This window comes from Ursus arctos, unplaced genomic scaffold, assembly GCF_023065955.2.
Source record: "Ursus arctos isolate Adak ecotype North America unplaced genomic scaffold, UrsArc2.0 scaffold_22, whole genome shotgun sequence".
NCBI classification, from domain to species: Eukaryota; Metazoa; Chordata; class Mammalia; order Carnivora; family Ursidae; genus Ursus; species Ursus arctos.
Genome location: NW_026622897.1, coordinates 56,014,362 through 56,037,409, shown reverse-complemented (window position 1 = coordinate 56,037,409; position 23,048 = coordinate 56,014,362). Strand labels below are relative to the sequence as shown.

The window sequence follows — 23,048 nt, the reverse complement described above, 5'->3', positions numbered from 1 at the left end:
TAACTAAATGGAAGGACATAACATATTCATGAATTGGGAGACTACATCCAGTTAAGATGTCAGTCCTCCTAAATTAATATATAGATTCAATGCAAACCCAGTCAAATTTCCAATAGGTTTTTTCCTTAGCAGAAACTGATAAACTGATTCTAAAATTCATATAGCGATACAAAGGCCCAAGAACAGACAAGGCAGTCCTGAAGAACAAGCTGACAGACTTGCACTACCAAATATTAAGACCCATTATAATAACAATTAAGACAGTGCGGACCTGCTGCAAGGATACAAATGACCAATGGAATAAAACAGAGAATCCGAAAAAGACCCACACCTAACGGTCGCTTGGCTTATAATAAAGGTGACACTACAGTACAGAAGGGAAAGGATAATCTTTCCAATACATGGTGTTAGATCAACTAGATATCCGCAAAGGGGTGAGGGGCGGGGGAAAGTACCTTCTCGACCTCACAACATACCCCAAAAAAGTAATTTCACATCACTGCAGACCTGTGTGGAAGTAAGGAAAGAATAAAGCTGGTAAGTGAGAAAAGAGGAGAACAGCTTCCTGATCTTGGAGTAGGCAAAGTTTTCTTCCAAAGAACACAAAAAGGGCTAAACATAAAGGAAAAGATATTCACAATACACAGAACTTGTATGTTCCAGAATACATAAAGAACTCCGACAAACAAATAAAATGACAAGCAACACAATTAAAAAAATGGGCAGAAAACCTGAACACTTTACAAAATAATAAATCCAGACAGTGTATATGTGTATGAGCAGACATAGTTACAGGTACGAGAAATGTGTATAGATACCACATACACATACTGTCTGGACTTACATATCCTATATATATGTATTTGTCATATGTATATATTATTCATATATTAATGAATAAAAAGATGTCATTAATCATTGGGGAAACACAAATTAAAACCACAATGCAGTAATACTACAAACTAACCAAAAGGGCTAGAATGAAAAAAAAAAAATAGGCAAATACTAGGTGTTGAAAAGAAAGTCCAACAACTGGAAGTTCTCATACACAGCGTATGGGGCTGTGTATTAGTATCTATTGCTCCATAACAAAGCTAAGTTGCCTAAAACAATAAACAATTATTATCACAGCTCCTGAGAGCCAGGGATCGGCGAGCGCCTTACCAGGTCGTTCTGGCTCAGGTCTCACATAAAGGTTTATAAACGGCTATCGTCACTGAAGACTTGACTGGGGCTGGAGGACCTGCTTCCAAGTTGGCTCACTCACGCTCCTGGCAGGTCAGTGCTGGGGGTTATCAAGGAAGCCTCGGTTCTTCTCCATGTGGGCTTTTCCCTAGGCTGTTTGAGTGTCCTCACAGTATATTGGTGGGCTTCCCCCAGAGTGAGTGATTCAAGAGGCAGAGACACAAACTCTTGGGCCGTAGTCTCTGAAGTCATATACCAGCACTTTCATTCCACTCTATTTGTTAGATTCAAGTTACCAAGGTGCAGCTGAGTCGAGAAGAGAGGAATTGGGCTCTGCCTCTTGATGAGATGAGTATCAAACAATTTGTGGCCATATTTTAAAAACAAATACAACCGCTTGGGCAAAGGATGTGACGGAACGCACTGTGGAGCACATATCTTACCAAGGCCCCCACATGCTAACCTCCTCTTGCTCATGCTGATTATAGCACGATGTTGTCAACGTAATAGACCAAGGTGATGTTCTATGAAATGGCCAGATGGCCCAGGTCTCTTCTAACTAGACTATGACAAGGAGTACAGGAGTGGAAGTGTTTACATAGCCCTGGGCAAAACCAGAAAGATACACTGATATCTGTTCCACTGGACCGACTGAGATAGAAAAGAATGCATTCACCAAATCAACGTCCACATATTAACGTGCTCCAGCGAAGTTGTCACATGGACCCCAGCAGTCATAATGAGGGCTGTTCACTTGAACTGCTGAAGTTCACATTCTCCAGGATCCACCCAGTTTTGTAGGAAGGTAAACCAATGAATTCAATGTCGATATAATAGGGATCGCCGTCCTTGCATTCTTCAGATACTTCAGAGTAGCACTCATCTCCACCATCCCTCACGGACTGTGATACTGGTTTTGATTCACTACCCTGGCGGGGAGCAGGCAGCAGTTCAAAGGCTTCCACTTGGCCTTCCCCACTATGATAGCTCTTATTTGACAGGTCAAGGGTCTGATGTGGGTGCTACTCCAACTCTTAGGTATGTCCATCCCAAGCATACACTTACGGATAGAAGAAACGACTACTTGGTAGATCTGTGGAATAATTCTACTTTTGAAAAGTTTCATAAGAAAGTAATAAGATAAATATATACTAGCATTATACTAAGGGAAAGAAGCCAGACATGATTCCATTTAGATGAAATGTCCAGAGTAGACAAATCCACAGAGACAGAAAGTAGGTTGTCAAGGGCTAGAGAATAGGGAGTGACTGCTTAATGGGTAATGGGGTTTCTTTCTGGGATGATGAAATGTTCTAGAATTAGATAGTGGTGATGGTTGCTCAACCTTGTTAGGAGAAAAAAAGCCACCAAACTGTACACTTTAAAGTGGCAGATTTTATGTTCAGTGTATTTTATCTCCAAAAAAACCCAAAAAAACAAAAACCCAATACTGAACGGCTGTTGGCTGTGTGATGAGCTGGCCGATGTATGAGGGCAGCTTTTACCCTCACTCAATTTACAAAACAGAATTCAGCTCACAGCTCTATACACGCCAGCATACTAGCCCTTGCAAAATGCTGAGGATACAAATATATTTCACCACTCACGTTAACCAATACATTACAAAGTGACTCCTTCCTGTTCTCTGAGTCCCTATTTAAATGCAAAAGGCTTGGGGCTTCTTCAATAAAAGCAGTTTGGTGTCAGGGCTCCACGAGGTCCTTGGCATCTTCAACTCCAGGCAGTAACTGGTTCTGCTACTTACCTCACTCTCCCTGACTGGAGGAAAAATACAAATCTCTTGTACAGAAGGCCAGAAAGATACGAAGAAAGGATTCGAGGACTATCACACTTCAAATATTTATTGCATAAACTGTCTAGAAGTTTTCAAATTCTGCTCTGCACACCTCCCTTCTCACCCAAGTTCCTTGGCAATATCTACTTCTTCAAGCACAGCAGCTCTATTTGATTGAGTTTTAAGTACTGGAAACAGACTTCTTTTTTTTTTTTTTTTTTGTAGTGAACGTCTGTGAATTTTGCTGATTTAACTATCTTCCCACCTTCCAACCCTTCTTCATGTAAACGCATCTTGATCTTCCGTTAAGAGACCACTCTTACCTGCCCTCAGCCCACATGGTTCCAGGCGAGCCGACCCTGACCCCGGGGTTCCATGAGTAGAAAGAATGTAACTCTGTTAGCCAATCAAAGTCCAGCATTCCTCTGTGATTACTTTAGGGTGGACACATGACCCAAGCCAAAATCATACCCAGGACTGCCAGCACCATCAGGAAACAGGTATTATCTTTCAATAGTGGTTGCTTAGCTAGGAGAATGCACACCCAAAGCTGATATCGATCTTTGCCACTGCATGGGTGGAGCCTGCCTAAGAATGACACCAAAACAAAGAAAAGCAAAGCCGAAGGAAGAGAGATTAAGGTCCAAATGACATCATTCAAGTCCCCTGCTGTTTTGGATCTTGCTGTTTCTAAAGGTAAATGGACTTCTAGCCTTTTTTTTTTTTTTCGAGATTTTATTTATTTGAGAGAGAGAGAGAGCACACGCACAAGCCAGGGGGAGGGGCAGAGGGAGGAGGAAAAGCAGACTCCCTGATGAGCAGGGAGCTGGATGGGGGCTCGATCCCAGGGCCCTGGGATCATGACCTGAGGCGAAGGCAGACGCTTAACCAACTAAGCCACCCAGGCGCCCCGACTTTTAGCCTTTTAGTTACTTCAGTCAGTAAGCCCCTCTCTTGCTTAAGTCAGCCTGAGTTGTATTGCTGTCACTCACAAAAAGACAGAGTCATAACAAATGTAAAATTATTTGAAAAAAAAACTGAAAAACACGCATCTGGCCAATAAGCCTCAAACCTTCACCGTAAATCACAGGCAGGGGGAGAATCTTAAAAAACAAACAAACAAACAAACAAAAAACCCACAACAACAACTCCCAGAAGAATTAGTCTCTTCTTGACTCCACAGTGCATTCCTTAATGTGCACAGCATTTTACAGTTTCCAAATCACTTTCCTACTGATAATCTCATCTGATCTTCAAAAACAAAACAACCCTATGAAGTCAACATTCACACTGTATATCTGAACACACTGAAATTCAGAGAGAAGTGACTAACCAGAAGGCATCTAATTTGAAATCAAGGCTTCTGTCTCCAAATGATATCTTTTTGCTACTCTTTACTGAATTACACGGTTCTCAAATACACAGGGCTAGGAACCTGACTGGGCTCAGTACAGATTTGCTACCTGATAGCACCGCTCCCCTGACCCCTGGCAGCTTTGCCTTGTTTCATTCAGGCCTTGATCTCCTCTCTGCATAGTCTGAGCACAGACAAGCCCACGGCACAGCATCCCACTGCACACACATGAGTGTGTGTCACTCAACCGACGGGCAGCCATAGAACATCAGTGGCCTTGCTCTCAGAGTAGCCCTACACCTGTGAAAAGCACATCAGTGGACAGCATCACAGGAGGAAGCACCGTGCTCTGAGATGCTCCCGTGGTGAAAAGCTGCACTTCAGCCAACAGCAGCTAACACAACCGCTGTATCTACTGGGATCTGAAAACCTAAAAACCATTACTGACTGGGAAAATCCCAACAGCATACATTCAAGGATTTAAAACTACGTTAGACTCACATCTTTTTTTTTTTTTCTTTTTACAGAGAGAGGGAGCACGAGTAGAGAGGGGCTCAGGGAGAGGGAGAATCTTAAGCAGACTCCACACCCAGCACAAGCTGACCCCAAGATCATGACCTGAACTAAAATCAGGAGTCAGATGATTAACCGACTAAGCCACCTAGGCAGCCCCAGATTCACATCTTCTACAAGTATTAACTCAAAATGAATCAACGATTTAAATATAAGAGCTAAAACCATAAAACTCTTAGAAGAAAATATAGGGGCAATCTTCATTACCTTCGATTTGACGATGAATTCTTAAATAGGACACCAAAAGCATAAGCAACAACAACAAATGGGACTTCATAAAAATTAAAAATGACTATGTATCAAAGATATTAGCAAGAAAGTGAAAAGTCAGGATTAAGAAGTTGTGGTCCATAGATACAATGGAATATTACTCAGCTATCAGAAAGAACGAATTCTCAACATTTGCTGCAACATGGACGGCACTGGAGGAGATAATGCTAAGTGAAATAAGTCAAGCAGAGAAAGACAATTATCATATGATTTCTCTCATCTATGGAACATAAGAACTAGGATGATCGGTAGGGGAAGAAAGGGATAAAGAAAGGGGGGGTAATCAGAAGGGGGAATGAAGCATGAGAGACTATGGACTCTGAGAAACAAACTGAGGGCCTCAGAGGGGAGGGGGGTGGGGGAATGGGATAGGCTGGTGATGGGTAGTAAGGAGGGCACGTATTGCATGGTGCACTGGGTGTTATACACAACTAATGAATCATCAAACTTTATATCGGAAACCGGGGATGTACTGTATGGTGACTAACATAATATAATAAAAAATCATTAAAAATTTTTTTAAAAATAAAAAAATAAAAAGAAAGAAAGTGAAAAGTCAATCTACAGAATGGGAAGGAATATATGCAAATCATATTATCTGATAAGGGTCTAGTATTCAGAATATATAAAGAATGCTAACAACTCAACAACAAAAAGACAACCTAATTTTAAATGGACAAAGGACTTGAACAGACATTTCTCCAAAGATGCACATGGCCAACAAATACATAAAAAGATGCTCAACAGCATTCATCATTAGGGGAATGCAAATCAAAACCACAATGAAGGGTGGCTGGCTGGCTCAATGGGTGGAGCATGCAACTCTTGATCTTGGGGTACTGAGTTCCAGTCCCACGTTGGGGAGCAGACTGCACTTAAAATTTTTTTTAAATCCTTTAAACACACACACACACACACACACACACACACACACACACACACACAGTGAGACACCACATCCCACTCACAAGAACAGCTTTAATTAAAACAAAATGAGGGGCGCCTGGGTGGCTCAGTCGTTAAGCCTCTGCCTTTGGCTCAGGGCGTGATCCCAGAGTCCTGGGATCGAGCCCCACATCAGGCTCCTCCGCTGGGAGCCAGCTTCTTCCTCTCCCACTCTCTCTGCCTGTGTTCCCTCTCTCACTGGCTGTCTCTCTGTCAAATAAATAAATAAAATCTTTAAAAAATAATAATTAAAAATAAAAAAATAAAACAAACAAAATGAAAAATAACTAGTATTGGCAAAGGTATGGCAAAATGGAACCTTAGACACTGCTGGTGGGAATGTAAAATGGTGCGGCTGCTGTGGAAAGCAGTTGGGTGGTTCCTGAAATAGTTAAATATAGAATTATACTTTAATCACAATTCTACTCCCAGGTGCTATATATATAGCCAAAAGAACTAAAAACTGGTACTCGGGGCGCCTGGCTGGCTCAGCCGGTACAGCATGCGACTCTTGATCTCAGGGTCATGAGTTTGAGCCCCACGTTGGGTATGGCACCTACTTAAAAAAAAAAAAAAAAAAACTGGTACTCAAACAAGTACATGTACATGCATGTCTATCACCGCACTACTCCTGAGAGCCAAAAGGTGGAAACAGCCCATGGGTCTACTGCCTGTCACCAGATGAATGAATAAACAATTGGGGGGGGGGTGTATTCTATCATATGATATAATGCCAGCCAAAAAAGGCATGAAGTTTTCTGATACATACTACACCATGGATGAACTTTATGAACATTATGCTAAGTGAAATAAGCCACACACAAAAGGAAAAATATTGTATGATCCTATATAAAACACAGGAAACGTGAAATATCTAGAATAAGCAAATGCATAGAGGCAGAAAATAGATTAAAATTTAACAGGAGCTGAGGGGAAGTTATTGCTTAATGGGTACAGAGTTTCTACTGGGATGATGAAAAAGTTTTGGAAACAGAGCGTGGTGATGTTTGTATAACCCAGTGAATGTAATTACTGCCACAGAATTACATACTTTGAAATGGTTAACATAGCAAATTTTATGTTATATATTTTACCACAATAAAAAAACTTTTAAAGAAAATGATGTACTGATAAACGCTACGATGTGGACAAACCTCGAAAATATTACACTATGTTAAAGAAGCTAGACCCAGGGCGCCTGGGTGGCTCAGTCGGTTAACCGTCTGCCTTCGGCTCAGGTCAGGATCCCAGGGTCCTGGGACTGAGCCCCAAATCGGGCTCCCTGTTCAGCGAGGAGTCTGCTTCTCCCTCTGCCCCTCCCCCTACTTGTGCTTGTTCTCCTTCTCTCTCTCTCTCAAAAAATAAATAAAATCTTTCAAAAATTTTAAAAAGAAGTTAGACACAAGTTAGGTTACATATTGTATGATTCCATTTATATGAAATACCAGAATAATTGAATCCACAGGAGAGTGCAGACTGATGGCTGCCGGGGGAGAGGGGAAATGGGAAGAAACTTAAGAGGTAAGGTGCTTTACTCTGGAGTAATGGCAATGTTTTAGAACTGGATAGAGGTGGTGGTGGCATAAAACTGTGAATGCCACTGAATTGCTCAATTTACAATGGTTAATTTTATAATGATACAACCTTCACCTTAATACATTTTTTCAAGTACAGGAGAGAATTCAGGGACTCATCTGAGCAACAGGAATTCGGGCCAAGAGGCAAGGCAAACCAAGAAACAGCACGGAGCCCAGCAAACCGGCTGAGAGACATCCAGGAGCAGCAGGAAGAAGCAACCTGAGGCTGCAGTAACCCAAGGCCTCCCTACGTCAGTGAGGGGGCAGCTAGAGCTGCTATAACTAAGAGACCCAGTAGACACAGTAGATTAAATCAGAGAGAAGTTTCTCTGTCTCTCATATAATAGTTTTGCAGGGAACAGTCTGAGGCAGAGAGTGGAACTCTGCCATCCTCACTCAGTGTCACACTTCCATCTCTGGGACCAGAAAGTGCTGTAGCTCTCCTCATCCCCCAGATGGCAGGAAGGGAAAAGGACAAGAGAAACACTCAGCCATGCTTTTTTAAGCACATGACCCCCAGAGTGGCAGATACACCAGTTCCACTTAGACTCCACTAGTTCGAACTTGGGCATCTGGCCACACTTAGTTACAAAAGAGTTTAAAAAGTTGACATATGCCCAGCTAAAACTCAAGTGCTCTACCATTAAAAAAAAGAATGAGAGAGTCAATATTGGCAAAGACAACAAACACTCTGACATTCATACTCACTTCAGATATTCTTTATTTTTTTATTATTTTTCTGATGAAGGAACTAATTTCTCAGCCCTGAGATGTGCAGTTATGATTCCATGGAACCTGCTGGCTAGAGTGGAAAGAAAAGAAATGCAAGGCAGTTATGGATTGATGCCTCCTGTTAGCCTCACCACTTGGACCAATACCAATATAGCCTACTATGTGCCTTTCGTGACTGGGTATTTGTGGTGTAGAAATAATTATTTCTCTAAAATAATCAGAGTACCATCTCTGTGCAATACTGGGTAAGGGTTACAGGAAAAAAACAAAGTGGGGCCCCTGTCTTTAAAAAAAACTCCCAATGTGTGTGACAATCACACACAAAGCAATCACAATACAGTGAGACACTTAACAGAGAGACATATCAAGTATAATGAAAGAATAACGGTGAATGAGCTGCCTACCTGTGGGCAGGGAAACTGGAGGCGGCTTCCAGAAAGGTGGTGACCCTGGAGCTGGGTTCTCTAAAGGATGAGAAGTTACCAAACAAGGAAAGAAGGCATTCAAGCAAAATGGAAAGCAGGAATGAAAACAAAGATATTTGCTGAAAAGGCAACAAGCAAGAGCCAGATCATGGAACGTCATGAACACCAGATTCCATCAAAAGCTTGGATTTTATAATCCGTGGTGAATGGGAAAGCACCAGAGACTTCTGAGCAGGGAAGGACCATGGTTAGACAAATCTGTTAGATGACTCTGGCAGCCAAGAGGAAGGATGGACAAAAGAAGGACACGCCTTGGGCTTACATTCCTCCTGCTCTGGCTAGCCCCATTCTTGACGCCCAGTGCCACTACCAGTAGTAAGTCAAGCCCTTGCAGTAGGAAGTCAGTCACATAGGCCAAGAGTCCCTCAGCCAAGTCCTACAAAGACTGAGGTAGGACAATGTCCTTGGTTTTGTTTTTAAGCTTTTTTAATTGAAAAAAAAAATCCAATCACATAACACAAAATTGACCATTTAAAGATTTTATTTATTTTATTTATTTTAGAGAAAGAGAGCATGAATGGGGGAAGGAGCAGAGGAGGAGGGTGGGGGGAAGAATCTTGAGCAGACCCCTGCTGAGCACAGAGCCTGACATGGGGGCTCGATCTCATGACCCTGAGATCACGACCTGAGCCAAAACCAACAGTCGGATGCTTAACCCACTGAGCCACCCAGGCGCCCCCAAATTGACCATTTTATTTATTTATTTTTAGAGATTTTATTTATTTATTTATTTGTTTGTTTATTTATTTATTTATTTGAGCGAGAGAGCACAAGTGGGGAGTGGCAGAGGGAGAGGGAGAAGCAGACTCCCCACTGAGCAGGGAGCCCTACTCAGGGCTGATTTCCCAGGACCCTGGGGATCATGACCTGAGCTGAAGGCAGACACTTAACTGACTGGGCCACCCAGGCGCCCCCAAAACTGACCATTTTCAAGTGCACAACTTAGTGGCATTTAGCACATTCACAGGGCTGTGCAACTCCGGAGGTTCTCAGTTTCTGACGAAGTCCAGGAAAGCCTCTGCGATTTCCCTGACACTCCACCCCCTCCCTCATGTAGCTCAGCTCAGACCCATAAGCCAGATCCTTGTGGTTTCCAGCAAACATCTCCCTCAAGTCCCTAGGCTGCCATAGTCTAGCCTTTCCTGACCTCAGCTCTCCTGGGAACACAGGGCACAGTGACCAGAAGCAATTTGACCATATCTACCCCTTATTTGAGAGTTTTCAAGGACTCTGCTTTGCCAAAAGAATAAAGCCTCAAATCCTTAACATGACACACAAGGCTCTCTACAATCTGACATCTGTCTCCCTAGCCTCATCTCCTGATCATGTTTCCCTACAATTCTTTCCTCCCTGCTTCCTTTGCCACTTCTGCCTGTTCAAACACGCTATTTTCTTTCTCTCACCCTGAACGGTATTGTCACCCCCAAACACTTTTCCTCCAGGTTTATCTTACCCTGAGGAAAGTTCTCATCCTATTTCCATTATTCCCTGCGAACAGCTCTGATTCCAGTCTCATTTTACTCTGGGGACCACTCTGATCCACACTTCACTATTCACTGTTCTCTGGACATGTCACTGACCATGTCATACCCAGGATGACTTTTTTCCACTCCCTTCTCTTCTACTTCCATCGTGTCACTGAGAACAGTCTTACTCCGAACACATCTGCTTCTGCTCCATCTCTCTGGGTCTCTTATAAGTCCAGGGCTTCGCCAGGTCCCTCAGCCCAAACTTACTGGCAGCTGGGTTTTAGAGTAGTCAAAATCAGAGACAGAAAGTAGAATGGTGGCTGCCAGGGGCTTGGGGTGGGGGGAGCGGACAGGAAAAGAGAGTGAGTGTTCAATGGGTATAAGTTTCCGTTTTACAAGATGAAAAGCATCCTGGAGATGCCTGGTGGTGATGGTTTCACAACATCATGAATGTATTTAATACCACTGAACTGTACACTTAAAAATGGTTAAAATGGTAAATTTCATGTTATATGTATTTTACCGCAATAAAAAAAATGGTAGAGGGTGGTTACAACTACCAAGACTTAGGAGAGAGACAGAGTATATCCCAGCTGGGGGCTGGGGGGGGTAGTCTGCATCCTGATCTTATTCTCCCTTGCCTTCTTTCCCGACAGTGACACACTTCTGTTAGGATCGCATTTGAATTCAGCCTCATTTTACCCTAAAGATATTTCAGACTCTAGCCTCATCTGACTCCAGGAACAGCTCTGACCTAGGCCTTTCTAATCACCAAACCACAGAAAGCCACACTCCAGTACACCCTGGACATGGCTGACCCTCTGACCTTGGCTGACATTAACCCTCAGGAAAGAAGGGCGACCGGAGGCAACTGGCCTGAAGCAACTGTAATGTTATTCCAAACTGTGGGAAGAAGGTCTTTCCGGGGAGTGGGGAGAAAAATTCCCGAATCATCACAAACCCAGAAGGGGTACACTTTCTGCGGGTACAAGCCAAAGGTGTGTCAAAGGGCATACCGGAAGATCTCACCCAGAGGCCTCTTTCCAGGTACGTTGTAGGCTTCCAGCTGCGGCAGCATCACAAGCACCAGTGTGTTCCCGTGTGAGTCAGTGAACAACGCCCAATTCAGGACATTCGGACTTTGCCTTTCTTCTGCTATCCTGGCCTCCGGTTTACACACTTCGCTCAGCAGCAAAGCAATACTAATACTTAGGCTCCGTCCTTGTGCATTATGTTGGGGAGACCTGGCAATGTATTAAGTGGAATACACCTAGGCTTTACAACTTTCTAGCCATGCAATCTTGGACAAATCATTTTCCTCACTTGCAATTTTCCTCATCTTGCTGGGATGTGAAGAAAAGTAAACAAATACCTGTAAAGCCTCCAGCAATGTACCTGCCCCAAAAGATTTCATTCAACAAATACTTATTAAGCATATGCCAAATGCCGGTCAGTATTCTAGGCACTGAGGACTTGGCAATGAACAAAATTCCCTGCTCCGGGGGGGGCGGGGGGGGGCTGGAGAAAGAAATCTATCAGAGGGGGATAAATGGTACGGAGATATACAGAGAAAGAGGTTGCGGTGTGCTATGAGAAAGGACTTGGCTACTTTTAAATAGAATGACTGAAGAAATCCTAACTGATAAGTTGGCATTTGACCAAAAGATCTGAAAGAAATGAGCTAAAGAGCCCCTCGGAAAGAGGAAACAGAGGGAAGAGCAATGGCAAAGGGCTCAAGGCAGGAGCGCGTCCGTCTTGCTCAAAGAACAGTGAGGAGGCCGATGGGGCGGGGGGTTAAGCCATTAACTGAGAGCCCAGGACTTTGGCTTTTTCTCTGAAAGACACGATTTTAAAGAGAAGAGCTATATGATTAGATTTACACTTTGAAAGGATTGCTCTGACTGCTCCATTCAAAACAAACTGTTGGCAGGCAGGGGCAAAAGCGTGCAACCAACTAAGAGGCTATCACCTCTGCAAGCGAGAGACAACAGTAGTTCCGATCAAGGTGGTAGTGGCAGAGGTTATGAAAAATGTCTGAATTTCGGATACGTTTTAAAGCTAGAACAGATAGGATCTGCTGACAGACTGAACGTAAGTGTAAACTTGTTAAGTTTAAAAATGCTGATTAGACGGGATGCCTGGGTGGCTCAGTCGGTTTCTGCCTTCGGCTCAGGTCATGATCCCGGATTCCTGGGATCAAGTCCCGTGTTGGGCTCCTTGCTCAGCGGGGAGCCTGCTTCTCCCTCTGCCGGCTGCTCCCATGCTTGCTCTCTCTCTCTCTGATGAATAAATAAAATCTTTAAAAAATAATAAAATAAAATAAAATGCTGATAAGACATCCAAAATCTCAATTAAGAGGTTAGATATACAAGTCTAATGTTCAGAGAAGTCTGAACTGGAAACACAAATTCAAGAGTTTTCAATGAACAGATGATCATTAAAACAATGGAAATGGCTTCTAAATGTCATTGGTTTATGACAAAATAATGCAATACCCAATGAATAGTAGCTGCTTTTATTAAACTCTTTGTTTTCTTAAGGTGCTAAAAATACTTGCCAACTCAGCATGAATAAAACTTTGGTGCCCAACATCTAACCCCATCACCAATCCCTCATGAAAATTTGACTTTCTGCTCTGCATTTTTCCTCACTCTCTTCCTCCCTTCCAATTTTTCAATTAAAATATCAGGGAAGTGGGGGCACCTGGCTGGCTTAGTCGGAAGAGTAAGCGACTCTTAATCTCAGGATCGTGAGTTCAAGCCCCATGTTGGGTGTAGAGACTACTTTAAAAAAAATTTTTTTTAAACATCAGATAAGGGGAGGCACTGTGGTATTAAGTGGTAAAGGCACTAATTCTATAGTTAGACAGGTTTGAATCCTCTATCTTAGCTACATACTAGTTCTATGACCGCTGAACTATAATTTTCTTAGTAAGATGGAGCTAACAGTCCCTCCGTTACAGAATTGTTGCAATGATAATACATCCATTCATTCATTTGTTCAACAAATACTTACTGAGCATCCATTACATGCCCAGGACTGTGTCCAGCACCAGAGCTACAACGGTAAACAGGCAGAGGTCGCCCTGCCCTCCTTAAGCCGATAGCCCAAGGGACCACAATATTTCTAAACAACCAAGACAAAATTTAACATTTTTAAAAATCATCTAAAAAAAATAAGTACATAAAGAGCATCACACAGTGCCTGGTAAGTAGTAGGTCCTAAATAAATGACCACATTTATTATTTCATAATTAGAGTATATTAATCCTCATAGAACAACACATTTTTAGAACTGGGATGACTTTTAGAAATCAAAAGGTCCAATTCCCTCATTTAACAGATGAGCAGATTAAATTACTCCATAATAACTCACTCAAGACACCTGTTCAATCAGGCCGTGAGCCAGGTATGTGGGTACAGGGATGAGTAAAACACAGTCCCCGCCTTATGTCAAATAAATATGCAAGGGGAAGTGACCTGCCTGAGTGGCCTAGCTGCTCACTGAGACTGGAAATCATGTCTCCTAATCTTCAGTGTTTTGCTCTTTCCACTGATCCAAAATTATTCCATTCAAATAAAAATATTTATCAAGAAGCAGCTTACCATGTGCCCTGTGCCAAAGGGACTGGAATCCCACAGCTCAGCAAGTCCTCACAGGTAGGTTGTCAAAAAGAATACCGTGGGCTTAGAAATGGATCCTTTTTGGATGCCTGGGTGGCTCAGTAGGTAAAGCATCTGCCTTCGGCTCAGGTCATGATCCCAGAGTCCTGGGATCAAGTCCCACGTTGGGCTCCCTGCTCCGAGGAGAGTCTGCTTCTCCCTCTGCCCCTCCTCCCACTCATTCTCTCAATCTCTCTCTCAAATAATAAATTAATAAAATCTTAAAAAAAAGAAAGAAATTGATCCTTTTTTGCTCTGTGAGTCATCAACAGTAGGCCCCAGGGAGGAGCTCACAGGCACTGGTAGGAAATTACAGAGAGATGGAGAAAAACAAACTGAAAGCCACTGGCTAAGCAGAGACAAAACAGAGCAAGGCCTTTCTCCCTCACTGCAGAGATTAAGTCACATTCCCTCCAGGGTAGGCCAGTCACAGAACTATACCTTTATCTCTCTGGGCCATCCACCCATCCTCACCCCCTTCCAAGGCCCTCTTGAGAGTCTGGGGATTGAGCTTCTAATGGGAAAACAACACAGCGGAATAGAAAGAGCACACCTTGAGGGTTCACAGACTTCAGCTGAAACGCCGGCTCCACCTCTAACTAGTTGAATGTTTCTTACCTCATTTATTTCCGCATGGAAAATGGTGACTATACCGCACTTACTTCTGGGAGTTGTGGTGAGCATTAGAATTGTGTTTGCTGTATCTAGAAAAATGCCTTGCGTGCAGAGGTTGCTCAATATTTGGTGCTATTGTCAATTATTATTAACGTCCAGGTCTCTCTTACTGTCCCACACTCCTTCTTGTGACTGCAGACTTCAACACAGCACCACAGTGTAGGGCTCTGACAGGAACGGGAAGCTGAGAGACATGGCACCTCCATTGGCTTCATCTCTCTCTCCTCCCTCAACCTAGCCCAGCTCAGCTCCCCACTCCACTCCGCCAACTTTAAAAACCAAACTCTTTGAACCTGCCTTCTCTGGTCCCTCTTCAAAATATCACCTACTTTCCTTCCTTCCCTTACCACTATCTTTCTCAAAAGAGAAGTCTACACTTGCTGCCTCTGTCTCCTCACCTCCTACTCCCTCCCTAAGCCACAGCAGTCTAGCTTCCATCCCTACCCCTCCACTGAAACTGGTCACCAGGTCACCAATGACAATAGCTTCAGTTCAGGGCTCACCCTACTTATTCTCTGCTTCAATAGACACTTACCTTCTTTTAGAAAATCTTCCCCCTCCTGGCTTCCCGGACAGGACTTTCTCCTCCCTCTCTGATTGCTCCTCCTCAGTCTCCTTCCCTAGTGTTTCTGTCTACACATATCACAGTTCTCCTGGGCCCTATCCTCAGCGTCCTTCCTTTCTCCACTTTATGGATTTTACTCAGGTGATTTCACCTATTTCTTTTTCCTTTTTTTATAAGATTTTATTTATTTATTTATTTATTTGAGAGAGAGAGACAGCACGAGCAGGGTGAAGGGCAGAGGGAGAAGCAGACTCCCCGCTGAGCAGGGAGCCTGATGCGGGACTCAGTCCCAGGACTGGGAGATCATGAGCTGAGCTGAAGGCAGACCCTTAACTGACTGAGCCACCCAGGCGTCCCTCACCTATTTCTAATGGTCTCTACTCTCGCTTGGAAATCATTCGCATAGCTATGCTCCTCTCTCTCTGAGGAACTCCAAAACTCGCATCTTCTCCCCCAGGTAGCAGATGTCATCCACAGGCATCTCAAAACCAACATTAACTCCCCACAGCAGCTCCCCAGGCTGTATTTCATGTGTTAATGGCCTCAGCATCCATTCACCTAACGCTTCTCCTCCGCCCTTCACTCACACGTTTCAATCCATCCCCATGACCACTGCTCTAGTTCCAGCCTCCAGCATCTGCAGTTGCTCTCCTGCCTCTAGTTTACCCACTCTTGGCCTCCTGAGCACAGGCATCAAAGAGAACTTTCTAAAACACCACTCTGACCAAGTGACCCTCCACCTTAAATATCTAGAATAAAGCTCAAATCCAACAGGATGTAAGCTCTTTGCCATTCAGAATCCCTTCTGAGCAGCCCAACAGTCGGTCCAGCACCAGGAACAACTCACCATTCCCTGAGCATGCCATGTACTTCCTCACTCACACTACCTAGTACTCTTTTGGTCATCCTTTTTTTTTTTTTTTTTTTAAGTATAATCGCCATTTTTCCCCCAGAACACAGTTTTTCTTCAGTCCTTAAGGAGTTAGCTCCTTACATGGACTTTGGTGGAGGTGGTGGGGCAGTACCCCCAGGTCTAAATCGGGTGGGGGTGTTGGGTCCTTCTGTGCTTCACGAGAGCGATTCCTGACTACCTTACTATGGATGGCAGAGCACGCGCAGTAGTTTCACATACAGCTTGGGAAGCACATAGACCTTGAACACACTCGCTTCAGACATGTTCCTGAGGGCAGCAGCCTCTATGTTCTGAATAACGAACTTCTCAATGGCCTTGTCCTTGGGCACACAACAGGCAGCTGGTGCAGCAAACAGGCTGCACGAGGCCACGGCCCTTTTTGCCATGACCGTTATTCCTTCTTTTCTTGGTCATCTTGGAAGTGAGGACCCAAGAGGCACTCTTCTGGTCATCCTTAAAGATCCACCTTAAACATCTCTGCAGCCTTCCCTGACTCCCTCTTGCTAAGCATTTAGACTCTCCTTCCTTTCTGCCAGCACATCTTCTCTGTTCCTCTACCGTCGCACTTGTGACACTATATTGAATGTACTTGCCTGTGTGCTTATCTTCTCAGTAATCTGCGGATTGCTCAAGGACAAGGACTATGTCCGTCACTTCGCAGTAACCCAGCCCACTTGCCCCGTCTCTCAAGATGAGCAGCCAGACTACCAACCATGATGGAGATACTCCCCCCATATCAGGAGAGCGAACTCTACTAGCCGCAGGAAGTCTTAATACTTCCCCTCTTGCAAATGCTTCCAGATGCCGCTTGGACTCTGACCCCAGAGGAGGTATTCCTGACCTGATGATTCCTGGGGGCCCTTCTGCCTGGAACAGCCTGTTCAGTAGGGATAGGAGAGCTTCCTGTAGATTAAAATTCTTTGGAAAATGATTTCTAAAACAGGCTAATTACAAGTAGGGCTGGCCACTGCCAGATCCATCTCAGGAAGTCATGTTAAGACCTTCACATACCTTCAAAAGTAAGTGAGGTGAGTACCACAACAGCCTGTGGCTAGTCTTCCTGCCTTCCATTCCACCTCTCCTTGGGACACTGCCCTGCATCACATACTGGCCACAAGTGGCTTTGCTCCCAGAAATCTACGCTGGCTTCTCACTGCCTAAAACTGCACAGCATGGTGATTAAGAGCAAGGACCCTAGAAATATATCAACCAGGGCTGAATCCTAACTCCACCACTCTTTAACTATGTGAGTTTGAGCAAGTTATTTAAGTTCTCTGGGCCTCTGTTTTCTCACCTGTAAAATAAGAAAATAATAGTACCTACCCTCTTAGGATTGGGATAAAGATTAAATACCCTAAAAATAAGAATTAAATAATAAAAAATTACATCAGCTTGCCATTAAAAATATTAATAACAGTGCCTGGCTCATGGTAAGAACTTAGTAAATTATATATAAACATATTCAGGTTTCAAGTCCCTCTGTCATTTAAAACCTGAGACAAGAACTGTTGCCCTGACCCATTTCACATGCCACAAGTCACCAGTTCTCAATCCTTTTAACTTCTGACTTCATCACTTATGATTCTTCACCTCTACCCACAATATCAATCCCCCATCTACCAGCCCCTCCCTCCGTTCTTAGCTGCAAATTCTCTCTGGCAGTGCTACCTACAGCTGCCTGGAAAACGCCCCCTCAGCAGAGCACCCCTGGGGGGGTGCCATGCCTAGGAGCAATACAGGGTAACACCTTCACCTGAGCACTCCATTCCCCTTGCTCATTCCCACTTGCACTCAGGTCATTTTAAAAATCCATATGCACCCCAATGCTCATAGCAGCATTGTCCACAATAGCTAAATTGTGGAAGGAGCCGAGATGCCCTTCAACAGATGACTGGATTAAGAAGATGTGGTCCATGGGGCGCCTGGGTGGCGCAGTCGTTAAGCGTCTGCCTTTGGCTCAGGGCATGATCCCGGTGTTCTGGGATCGAGCCCCACATCAGGCTCCTCCGCTAGGGGCCTGCTTCTTCCTTTCCCACTCCCCCTGCTTGTGTTCCCTCTCTCGCTGGCTGTCTCTGTCAAATTAATAAATAAAATCTTTTAAAAAAAGAAAAAGAAAAAAAGAAGATGTGGTCCATATATACAATGGAATATTACTCAGCCATCAGAAAGAACGATTACACAATATTTGCAGCAACACGGACGGGACTGGAGAAGATTATGCTAAGCGAAATAAGTCAGGCAGAGAAAGACAATTATCATATGGTTTCACTCATTTATGGAACATAAGAAATAGGAAGATCAGTAGGAGAAGGAAGGGAAGAATGAAGGGGGGGTAAACAGAAGGGGGAATGAACCATGAGAGACTGTGGACTATGAGAAACAAACTGAGGACTTTAGAGGGGAGGGGGGTGGGGGATTGGGATAGGCCGGTGATGGGTATTAAGGAGGGCACGTATTGCATGGTGCACTGGGTGTTATACGCAAATAATGAATCATGGAACATTACATCAAAAACTAAGGATATACTGTATGATGACTAACATAACATAATAAAAAATTATTATATAAATAAAAAAATAAATGAATAAAAATCCAAATGCCTCCCTGAACTTCTGCAGTAGATAAACCTTAAACAGAGTTTTAGAGACTAAGTCACACCATCTCCAGGAAGCCCGCTAGACTACAGTGACCCTCAATCACTGAAGTCTTAATCTGTAAGATATACTTCCTCACTCATATCATCTAACCATCTCTATTAGATGAAGCTCCATGAGGCAGTATCTGGCTTTCCATCACTACATCCCTATTATCCTAGAACAGTGATCAGGTCATAGTAAATGTTTAATAACTATTTACTGAAAGCAATTAATCTAACCCAACCTCTTCATCTTTAAATAAGAAAACGGGGCACTTGGGTGGCTCAGCCGGTTAAGTATCTGATTTCGGCTCAGGTCACGATCTCAGGGTCATGAGATCAAGCGCCACATCAGGCTCTGCACTGGGTGTGGAGCCTGCTTGGGATTCTCTCTCTTCCTCTCCCTCTCTGTTCCCCCCCACTTGTGCTCATGCACTCTCTCTCTCTAAAAAAAAATAATAAAATAAATAACTAAGAAAACTAGGACTGAGAAAATAGAAGTACCTCAGTCAAAGCACAGTGAGGACTGAAACCCAGAACTCTGTAAGACTGAAATTATGAATGCAACCCACCTCCAACCTACTTCTGGGCCAGCTGCAATTCACCAGAGAGTAGACAGTTCTCTGATTGAACTGAGTGTCGTTCCCTCAAAGCAGGGCATTTATCTTCTCCTCCAGAAGCAAAAGACTAGGCCAACTATAGATGCTTGATTAGCTAAATCTCCTACCATTGATTCTGGGACATAATCAGGGACCGGTGGATTAACCAAGATCTCCAGCTTTCTGCAGCAACAACCCAGTCTGTGAAAACAAGGGAGCCCTGGAGTTACCTTGCCAACCAAAGCACAGGTTGCCATTCAACTTCTCCAAGCCTTACTAACAAAAAAAGCAGGAAGCCACTTTGTGCTCATTTCCCTAATTGTGTTCCGTGGAACACTAGTGTCTTATGTAATGTCAATAGATGGGTTTGTTTAGAGTTTGGGGGGAAGGAGCGGGGAGGGTGTGGAAATTTCATAATCAAAAAAATATAGGAGGGGCAACTGGCTGGCTCAGTACATAGAGCATGGGACTCTTGATCTCAGGATCATGAGTTCAAGCTTAAAAAAAAAAAATGTAGGAAACCCTACATACCGTTCCTTATCATATTAAAGGCTCCTAGCTTTTCCAAACTTGATCTCAAAAGGTTCTCAGAGTAATACCTATGGTCTTCATATGAGAACGATATTCTGAAGAGAACTTTTTTATTAGTTTACGTATTAAGAACTTATTTTAAAAGAATACAGTGTAGAAATGTATAAAGGTACTATTATTCCACAGTTCCTCAAATGAACAGGATCCTAACTAGGAACTGGACTTGGACTACTAAAATTACATTACTTTCTCCAGCACAATAAGTTTGGGAGAAAGTTAACCTGGATTCAGAGCTGTCTGCTAACTTTAAAGCCTGTTTCTTTTTATCATTATACTATATTCCTTGACAGTTGTTTATTCTAAAAAATCTTTACTGAGCTACAGATGCAATGCTAGGTACAAGGGATATAAGGAAGTGTAAGATTTAGTAATCTCTGCCCTCATGGAACTCATAATTTGGTACTGCTCATTGCTATGGCAGAGGGAATGGGAACACAGGGATAGACAGAGGGAAAGGAGGTAATGGGAGCTTGAGGGGAGCTCTAATCTTTGGGGGTAGGAGAAGTTGCCAGGGAAGGCTTCCCAAAGAAGTAGGTACCTCAGTGCTAGTCTAGCGATAAAGAACATGGCAGGGGGCAGGGGTGCAGTGGGCAAAAAGCATGGGCTCTCGAGGGAACAGACCAGTTTCTAAAGGAAGCCAGCTTCTGGCCTATCCAATGAAGTCGGAGAGGAAAGAGGGGTTTTCCCCAGATAATAGCATTTCCAGGGACTAACCAGAGATGCTTTAGGGAGCACATACCAGGCTGGGTTGACACCAGATACAAACAGCTGCCCTCCTGGAAACAATTAAGTGGCAGTTTTTACGTTGACAGAATCTTAGGCCTCAATCAAATATTTTGAAATCACTTAAATGTGGGGCGCCTGGGTGGCTCAGTCGTTAAACGTCTGCCTTCGGCTCAGGGCGTGATCTCGGTGTGGGATCGAGCCCCACATCAGGCTCCTCCACTGGGAGCCTGCTTCTTCCTCTCCCACTCCCCCTGCTTATGTTCCCTCTCTCCCTGGCTGTCTCTCTGTCAAATAAATAAGTAAAATCTTTTAAAAAAATCACTTAAATAAACTCCCAGTTTATTGATAATAAGAGGTCCTAAGAGAACTGGGCTTCACTTGTCTCAACTTGAGCTGAATGCGAGAGAAACACAGGTTAAACAACGATAATTATAACGGTTGACAATTAATGGAGCTTATTACGTGTCAGGCACTCTGCTAAACGTTCAGCATGAATTATCTCATCTTAATCTTCAGAACAGCCCTTTGAGGTAGACAATATGATTATCTCTATGTTACAGATAAGGAAGTAGGCTCAGAGGGGTGAAGTAACTTGCCCAAAGTATTACTAGCAAGTGATGGGACCTAGGTAGACTGACCCCAGGACCTATGTGCTTCATTACTAGACTAGCTGAAGTACCTACTTCTCTGGGAAGCCCCCTCTGACAAATCCTCTACCATGAAAGATTGGGGGCCTCAGAGTTCCCACTACCTCCTATCCCTCTTATCTACTTCTTGCCCTCTTCCTTCTAATGGAGCAGTGAATCATCACCAAAATTACGAGTTCCATGAGGGCAGAGATTACGGGATCTTACACTTTCTTGTAACCCTTATACCTAGTATCACATCGGCAGCTCAATAAGTATTTTCTAGAATAAACAAGTGTCAAGGAATATAGTATAATGACAGAAAGACACGGGCTTTAAAGTCAAACAGACTTACATCTGAATCCAGGCACTGCCACTTCTTAGCTATAATCTTGGCTAAGTTACTTAACCATTCCAGGGTTCATATGGTAAAATGTCTTACCGTGTAACGTTGTGAGAAAACCAAACTAAGCACCTTATACAGTGCCTGGTACATAAAAGTTACCCAACTGTATTTGCCATCCTCCTCCTTTCCCCTTGTCTTTCACATACTGGTACAAAGACCTCCAGTCTGGGAATCCACAGTGTCATTAGCTATAATCTTAATTAAGTACTTCTCCTTTCTGGGCTTCGATTTCCTCATCTACAACTCACAGACTATTGGTTCAGAACAAATGAAATAAAACGTGCTTGAGTGGTTAAAAAAGCACCGTGCAGATGGCAGGAATTCTTGTCATTCCACCGAACTAGCTTTTAAAATCAGCCTTGAACCGTACTACACAGAAGTGTCTCGAAGCTCACAAAGAAGAGATCTCTCAGAGACCTAAAAGCTATAAAAGGAGGGAGCATTTGCACTGTCACTAGGAGAAGGAGCCAGTCCCGCTGAAGAGCTGAGGTAAGACACTGCCAAATGGCTTTGCTCCAGCAGTCCCTAGCTAATTAAGGCCTTGCTCCCCTGCCTGTCTGCCTGTGACCTCTGCAAAGGCTAGAGAACACCAAGTGCTCCACAGCAGCTCTTCTCTTGGCTGGATTGGCTTAAGGTATTCCCGCCAAGGCTCAGCCAAAGCTATTGCTAAGAGGTTCCTGCCCTTGGCCTTCCTTAGAACAGAGCCCAAACAAGGAGCCCTCGGGCTCTCCTGAGGTTATCAGTTTAGGATTCCTAAGAGTCAGCCTTACACACAGCTACCAAGACTCTGGGCCTGGAACGTGTCACATGGGACAGAACTGAAGCCTAAGCAGGCAGGCCCTTTGTACAGACTAGAAAGTCCGCTTATGCTGTAGAATAAAAAGTAAGGATAAGGGTTTGGTCCTCCCATTCTAAGCTGTAAGTATCTAGTCTTAGATGCTGTCAAGGTCACTTTGCAAGCTCTTCTGAAGCTGCATAGGCCCCAAGGACTTAACCACTTCCTTTGTTCATTAAAGCAGAACTTTCATTCCACCCCTAAGCCTCCCTTCCCTCCCTCCCCCAAGCCTGGCTCTAGAGTAAAACAGTCCATCCATCTTGCTCTTTAAACGTTAAAACATATGGGCCCTTTTTGTTGTAAGGGTTTAACTGTTGTAAGGGAAAGACTATAGGCCAAAAACAGCACACATGAGGAAGTAAAGAAGGTTTAAAAAGTACTACAAGTTAGTTACAGTCACTGTCCCCACTCAGAGTTCCTGGTTCCTGTC

The 23,048-nt window shown here is 43.7% G+C and overlaps 1 protein-coding gene and 1 pseudogene across 5 annotated transcripts in view; both read right to left on the bottom strand.

Annotated features, from left to right (window-relative positions):
* Window positions 1-23,048, bottom strand: part of STIM1 (stromal interaction molecule 1) — a 186,023-nt gene that overhangs the window by 126,012 nt on the left and 36,963 nt on the right. Inside the window, exon 1 of one of the 5 annotated variants that reach the window (XM_048217497.2) lies at window positions 3,304-3,352. The exons of the other annotated variants lie outside the window; for them this stretch is intronic. The gene's annotated coding sequence lies outside the window, so the exon portion shown is untranslated. Of the gene's footprint in view, window positions 1-3,303; window positions 3,353-23,048 lie in introns of those variants that run through there. 5 annotated transcript variants of the gene reach the window in all.
* On the bottom strand, window positions 3,792-22,811 carry LOC130544599 (40S ribosomal protein S26-like; annotated as a pseudogene).